Below are 8070 nucleotides of genomic sequence, written 5' to 3' on the forward strand. Positions count from 1 at the left end.
CCAAAAGTATTTATTTAAAACATAAAAAGCAGGTGATACAAAAGGTAACACAGAAGGCGTTTTGTATTGCCAAGCAGCGTTGATATACAAAGTGCAGACGTGGCGTTTGAAATTACCGCCTTACGTCCTATGGTCTCCGGCTTGTGTGAGTGTTTTCCTCGGTCTCGGCTTGCGACTCCCTACGGCGTTACGTCACGCACCTCATCCCCTGATGAAGTCACGAGGTGCGTGACGTAACGCCGTAGGGAGTCGCAAGCCGAGACCGAGGAAAACACTCACACAAGCCGGAGACCATAGGACATAAGGCGGTAATTTCAAACGCCACGTCTGCACTTTGTATATCAACGCTGCTTGGCAATACAAAACGCCTTCTGTGTTACCTTTTGTATCACCTGCTTTTTATGTTTTAAATAAATACTTTTGGATCCCTAAACCCACTACACAATCGGAGGCTATCTTTTTTCTCCCTATCCCATTGCTCTACTTATTGGACCATTACTACTTGGACCCCTTTGGGAGTTATACAGCAGCTGGAACCAACTGAGTGATCCCAGGAGAAAAGGAATTGGAGATCCGGAGGACCAGCATTATATGTGTACATATAAACACCTTCATGGCACACAGCAGTTGGAATTACCTGCACTGAGTGATCCCAGGAGAAAGGTGATCGGAGACCCGGAGGGATATCCCTATATGCGCACATATAGCACCTTCATGGTAAGGGCACTACAACACCAATAAGGATTCCCTAATCACTGCCTTACATACAGGAATCTTCACATGTGAACATCCCATTACCCTCATCAATAGACTGTCTTATCATCATCACTATTGTTGTTTATCACAGATCTCTATTCACATATATTAGACATTACAATTTGTATATTATATATCTAATACCTTTTATATATTATTTATTTTTATATGTGTGCACATTTTAGTGATTTTTAACCTACAGGGGACGCGACACCCCCAAAAGGTTTTCACGGTGTCCTAACACAGATTTTTTCTGTGTATTTTTTGACACGCACTGCACATTTTGAGTTTGGTCACTCACCCCCCCCCTTTTATTTGATTGTGTTTCATTCATCTATTTATACACTGTGTTGTGATTCATCACATACCTGGAGCGCTTATCACCTATATAGCTTGGGAAAGATTGAGTCTGGATCTGCCCACATGCCTGGACCGGCACCTGGCTCAGCCTCTCGGCGAGCCGCTGAGAGGCTGAGCTGGACAATTCTGCTCCCTTCACAGCTCAGCACTCCAGTGAGCACTGGGGGGGGGGGCGCAAAGCAGAGAGCGGTGACTGACAGTCACCGCTCTCTGCTCAAGGAACTCTGAAAACCGAGCGATCGGCAGTGTTTGATCCCTCAATTCTCAGTGTTGGAGCCAGCAGGGAACGATGGTGCATCCACCTAGGTGAGTATGATTCAGAAAAAAAAAAAAATCCCATACTTCTCTTTTAAAGCAGACGGTGAGGAGGCGATACAATGCCTCGTCGCTGACTGTCAAATGCTCTCTGAAGTGTGAACTAGCCCTAAAATAACTTCTTTTGGTAGTATACAGAATGTAAATGTAAACTATTCACAAAGCTAAGCACTGTTACTGTTGCACAATAGCCAAGTTCAGTTTCCTCTAACTTTGTACACAATTCTTGGAACTTTAGACTGCGAGCTGCCCCTGTCCCTTGTGCTGAATCTGCAGTAGATTGATCTGTAGCACAGGGTAGCAGTTAGCTGCTAAACACACATATTTATTAAGAAAAGAGGCAGGCAAATGTCAGATTTAATGCAGTGTTTGCACTTGCTGCAGATCCTCCATGTCTCCATGCAGATGTTTGTATTTATTTATAGACACTTAACCATATGTACAGCACTTTGTATTCAATGCAGGCATAAGAAGTAATTATACACATCATTTAAGGGGGATTTTAGAGCACTCTGTGGGATCATACAGCCATTTACATAGGTCATGCTGATGTAGATATATAGGTAATTAAAGTGGATCTATCACTGCAAACAGAATTTAATATACTGTATATAGACGTGCTACAATACTGAAGAGTGAGAAACAATAAAACATTTTATATAGACATGTGCGTTCCCGTTTGTAACGAATGGATTTTCGTACAAATTTGTTAGTATTCGTACATTCGGATCAATTCGAACATCCGAAAAGCTGAAAGAACCAAAATACGAAAATTACGGAATTACGAATAAGCAAAATAACGATCAAGCGAAAATACGAACGTATAATTGGACAATCTTACTAAATTACGAAACACCGAAAAAGCAAAAGAATGAAAATTACATCTATAACGAACGATTTGCATTCCGTATTTTAAATCCTTTGACCCAGATTCTCAAAAGAGATACGACAGCGCATCTCCAGATACGCTGTCGTATCTCTGCCTAGCGCCGTCGTATCTATGCGACTGATTCTTAGAATCAGTTACGCATAGATATTCATTAGATCCGACAGGCGCAAGTCTCTTACGGCATCGGATCTTAACTGCAATTTTTTTTTTGCCCGCTAGGTGGAGCTTCTGTCGATTTCCCCGTTGAGTATGCAAATTAGCTAGATACGCGAATTCCCGAACGTACGCGCGGCCGACGCAGTAAAGTTACGACGTTTACGTTAGGCTTTTCCCGGCGTAAAGTTGCCCCTGGGTCTATGAGGCGCAGCCAATGTTAAGTATGGCCGTCGTTCCCGCGTCGAAAATTAAAAAATTTACGTTGTTTGCGCAAGTCGTCCGTGATTGGGGCTGGACATCATTTACGTCCACGTCAAAACCAATACGTCCTTGCGGCGTATTAGGAGCAATGCACACTGAGAGATTTCCATGGACGGCGCATGCGCCGTTTGTGAAAAACGTCAATCACGTCGGGTCACAGTTGATTAACATAAAACACGCCCCTCCCCTCCACATTTGAATTAGGCGGGCTTATGCCGGCCGATTTACGCTACGCCGCCGCAACTTACGGAGCAAGTGCTTTGAGAATACAGCACTTGCCCATGTAAGTTGCGGCGGCGTAACGTAAATCAGATACGTTACGCCGCCGCGAAGATACGCCAGTCTACGAGATTCTGGCCCTTTGTCTGTTCGTATTTTCATTCGTATGTTCGTATTTTCCTTTTGTGTGTTTTGTAAATCTGTTTCTTTGTCTGTTTGTAAATTTGTGTACTTGTATCGTTCTTTCAAATGGGCACAAGAGTCACATTGTACAGTGTAAAGCCTCGTACACACGATCGGACTTCAAACAAACTTTTCTGTGGATTTTTGTCTGAAGGGAGTTGGCCGGACTTTTGAAACCGAAAAAGTTTGTCCGATAGAGCGTACACACGGTCGGATTTTTTGGAAAACACTAATTTTGAAGTTTGTTGGCAAAAAGTCCAACCGTGGGTAGGGGGCATATTAAGAAAGAATATCTTAATATGGATTAGCCGCGTGTTGCTATGTATTTACGAAAGTACAAAATTACGAATCCATTAAACGAAAATTATTATCTAACAAAATTATGAATTTCGAATCAACGAAAAGAAATTAGACAGAATTACAAATCATTCAGTATAAACGTAAATAAAACTGTTACTAAAATACGAACTGGTCCGAATAGGAAAACTTGCGTCTTACAAAATACGAACGGGTCAGAATAGGAAAACTTGAGTCTTACGAAATTACGAATCTACGGAACGAGACTAAATGAAAAAAAAAAATACACAACTATTTTCTATTTTTTTGTTGTGCACATGTCTAATTTTATACTCTTTGCTCCGTGTTTATATAGCGTAGAGATATTGAAGTCCAAAGATCCATTTGCAGTGATCCCTGTACCCCAAAAAAGCTTAGGTATGGACACAGTGTGGCATGGGCACAGTGAGGCATGCACATGGACACAGTGAGGTATGCACATGGGCACAGTGAGGCATGCACATGGGCACAGTGAGGCATGCACATGGACACAGTGAGGCATGCACATGGACACAGTGAGGTATGCAGATGGACACCCTAGGCTTATACTTGAGTCAATACGTTTTCCCAGTCTTTTGTGGTAAAATTAGGTACCTCGGCTTATATTCAGGTCAGCTTATACTTGAGTATATACAGTATATAGTTTTTCTGTATTTAAGTGTACATTTTTTTAATTTTTGATAGTGTGTCTTTAAAGAGGAAGTAAACTGCTGGCCTTTTTTTTCCTGACCTGCAAAGTAAAGGCATAATGTGCTAGTATGCAAATGAAGCCCTCCACCGATGCGTTGTCACCTCTGGAGGCCACATCCATTTTCACCCGTCTTCCTTCCGGGTCCACAGACTCCAGCTGTGTGACTGACCAGAGCCTTGTAATGTGCAGGAGCTGCCGTTCAAGGCACAGGGCTCTGAAGGAACGTCATGGGTGGCCGTTCCTTCAGAGCGCATGCGTCAATGATGTCATCGGCTACACAGGGCCGCCATCAGGGGGGTACAGGCAGTACACCTGTAAGGGGCCCGGAGGTCCCCAGGGCCCTGGATGGAAACTCCCCTTTTTTTTTATTCTTTTTTTTTTTTTTTTATATATATATATTTGTTTTTATTTATTTTTTATTAAAGGGCCCAGAGGTCCCGGGTGGCTACCCCCTTTTTTATATATATATTTTTCTTTATTTCTTCTTTCTCAATTTGCAGCAGCACCCCCCCCAAGCCCATGCCTGAAGCTGTGTAAGGGGCCCCATAATTCCTGATGGCGGCCCTGCGGCTACATACCCAGTAAATATCTCCTAAATGGCACACGTTTAGGAGATATTTACAGTACCTATAGGTAAGCCTTATTAAAGGCTTACCTATAGGTACAATAGATGGGAATTTAGAACCACTTTAACTTATTTTGGCAGCTCGGGAAGGTTATGCCAAGTGTGGGTATGCTCATTTAGTATTACAAAGAGCAAAGACAAGGCATGTCAGTTGGAGTTTGTAGAATTTTCGGTCTTTTAAATAATATCCATGAGATCAATCTGGACCTTCAGTAATTCCTGAGTGCACGGATTATATGAAAAAGATAGATTACTTGGATGAGTGTACGCAGCCAGCGGCATTCCTAATGACATTTCAATGCGTAGATGTTCCCTTGCCTTTATAAATGGGTTTCATTATTGCAGCATTTTAGCAAGCATCTTTCTTCTAGCGATGTGACGCCATAAACAAAGCAACCCCACTACGTACACCCGTCGTACATACTGTATGGTGCCCACTGATATTTACTGAGCTTAGATTCAGTACGACTTTCATGAGAGAAAAGAGCCTTATAAAACTTGCCCAGACTAAGTTTTGTTGTGTGTTAAAAGAGCCACCTAACAGTTTATTCTATCTCTTGGGGAATTTATTGGTGACTTCCCAGGCCTTAGCTCATTTGGCTGCACTTCTGTGGACCCCGTCGCGGGACCCTTGCTACTGATCCAGACCCTTTATTCCCATTGCAGGGCCCTTTATTGTGGTCCCACAGCAGGACCATTTTACGTGTTCTGCAGAGGTTTCCTTCCTGCATGGCTGCCTACCTTTCCAAAACAAGTCAGGTACACTTTTTCAGCCATTGCAGGGAGAGAATGTTTCTTATAATTAGGGGTGGGACATGTGGAAAATGTGCGTGGTTCTGCATTAATCATGAATCTAATGCCATACTCCTTTGCACATCTCTACACCCCCCAGAATGTCTCTGTACGCCTCAGCAAGCCTCTATACCCCCTGCACATCTCTGTACCTCCAAAATAACCCCAGTACTCATAGCACAACTCAGCGCACTTTTGTACCCCTTTGCACATCGCTGGATCTCCTACAAATACCTCTGCAGCTCCCAGCATCCTCCATATCCCCCGCACACCCTTAAACGCCCTTTCACATGGGGCAGACCCGTCGGCGGAATCTGCTTGCTTAGTGAGGGATCTCTCCGCTAATTACTGCTGAGCAAACGCATATGTCTGTGTCTGACAGAGCGGACATGGACACAGCCTGCTGCTCTCTATGGGTCTGTTGGATGGAAACTGACCGCCTGTCCATTACCATCCAACTGTCATCTAGTCCGATGCGTGAAACAGATGGGGAATGGATCTCCTATTTGTCTGTTTTCAGTGGATCGGATGGTGGCGGGTGTCAGTGGACAGAGATCTGCTAACATCCACCGCTCCAGAGCAATAGATGGTCCATTTGGGTCTGCTTGAATAACGGACACTGGTGGACCTGATCAGTCCGCCAGAGTGAAAGGAGCCTAACACATCTGTGCTCTGTACCCACTCCGCCTCCAACCGCCTGGCACATCTCTGTTTTATTTTAAATTAAATTGACCTATTTTCATATATTTGCAGGGCTTTTTTTCAGCGGGAACGCAGTTCCGGCACCTCCTGGACCGACTGTATGTAATGGCAAGGGGTGCTGGGGTGTGCTGCAGGGTGTTGATGCTCACTGCTGGGGATCCATTTTTGCTGGGAGGTCTATTGTTGCTGGTGGGGAACCTATTGTTGCTGGGGGGGAGGTCTTATGTTGCTGGGGTGTCAGTTGCTGAAAGAGATCTACTGTTGGAAGAGGGGTCTATTGTTGATGGCAACCAGAGAGTCTATTAATGCTGGCTGTGCGGAGATCTGTTGGGGGAAAATTTGTTGTGGGTGGTCCATTGTTGTTAGGGGGATCTATTGTTGCTGGCTGCAGGGGATCTATTTTACTGTTTTTCTTGATATCATTACCAAATTCCATACAAATTACTTAGCACCACAAAATGATACTTGGTTCTATATTGCCTAATAGGGGCGGTACTGGGAGGTGGGTAGGGGTGAGGAAAGGGGTGACTTGCAAAGGGGGAGTTCCTTATATTTTTTCATTATTTTTTCATTATTTTTTCATTATCAGTATTTTTCTAATATTCATATGTATAATTCAATTAAATTTAGTTTAATATATATGTATTTTTTAATAATGGAAGCATGCGTAAAGAGACTAATAAACTAAAGGGTTTTTTAATGTTTTATTATCTTATTAATGATTTATAAATTATGAAGGATGCATTAACTTAGGGCAAGTGCACATTCAGTTTATAATAGTGAATCAACAATATTCTCTCACTATTTAAAGCGGGAGTTCACCCAATTCCTTTTTTTTTTTTTCCCCTTAGATTCCTGCTCGTTTTGTCTAGGGGAATCGGCTATTTGTTTTAAAATATGATCCGTACTTACCCGTTTTCGAGATGCATCTTCTTCCGTCGCTTCCGGGTATGGGTCTTCGGGAGCGGGCGTTCCTTCTTGATTGACAGTCTTCCTAGAGGCTTCCGACGGTCGCATCCATCGCGTCACTCGTAGCCGAAAGAAGCCGAACGTCGGTGCGGCTCTATACTGTGCCTGCGCACCGACGTTCGGCTTCTTTCGGAAAATCGTGACGCGATGGATGCGACCGTCGGAAGCCTCTCGGAAGACTGTCAATCAAGAAGGAACGCCCAGTCCCGCAGCCCATACCCGGAAGCGGCGGAGAAGATGCATCTTGTAAACGGGTAAGTACGGATCATATTTTAAAACAAATAGCCGATTCCCCTAGACAAAACGAGCATGAAGCGAAGAGGAAAATGTGTAAGGTATGGGTGAACCTCCGCTTTAACAAGACAGGTGACCTCTCATTAAAATTAATAGAAAAGAAGTTTAACCTTAAACTACATAGAGGGTTCTTTACTGTAAGAGCGTCAAGGATGTGGAATTCCCTTCCACAGGCGGTGGTCTCAGCGGGGGGGCATCAATAGTTTTCAAGAAACTATTAGATAAGCACCTGAACGACCACAACATACAGAGATTTATAATAATAATCACACACATAGGTTGGACTTGTGTCTTTTTTCAACCTCACCTACTATGTAACTATGTAATAGGTGGAGACAAAATGCAGTATGGGGTGAGTAGGAAGAGTAAAAGATGGGCATAGAATACCACTAGCCAAAATGGCGGAAAGCGAACTTCCGGTTCCGCGGAAAGCCGATTGGTTAATTAATATGGAAAAAGGGCATAAAGATCATAAGCAATATGGCGCCACAAGCTTCCCGAAGAAGCACGATTGGATCTGAA

The sequence above is a fragment of the Rana temporaria genome, chromosome 12, assembly GCF_905171775.1.
Source record: "Rana temporaria chromosome 12, aRanTem1.1, whole genome shotgun sequence".
In the NCBI taxonomy this organism is placed as follows: domain Eukaryota; kingdom Metazoa; phylum Chordata; class Amphibia; order Anura; family Ranidae; genus Rana; species Rana temporaria.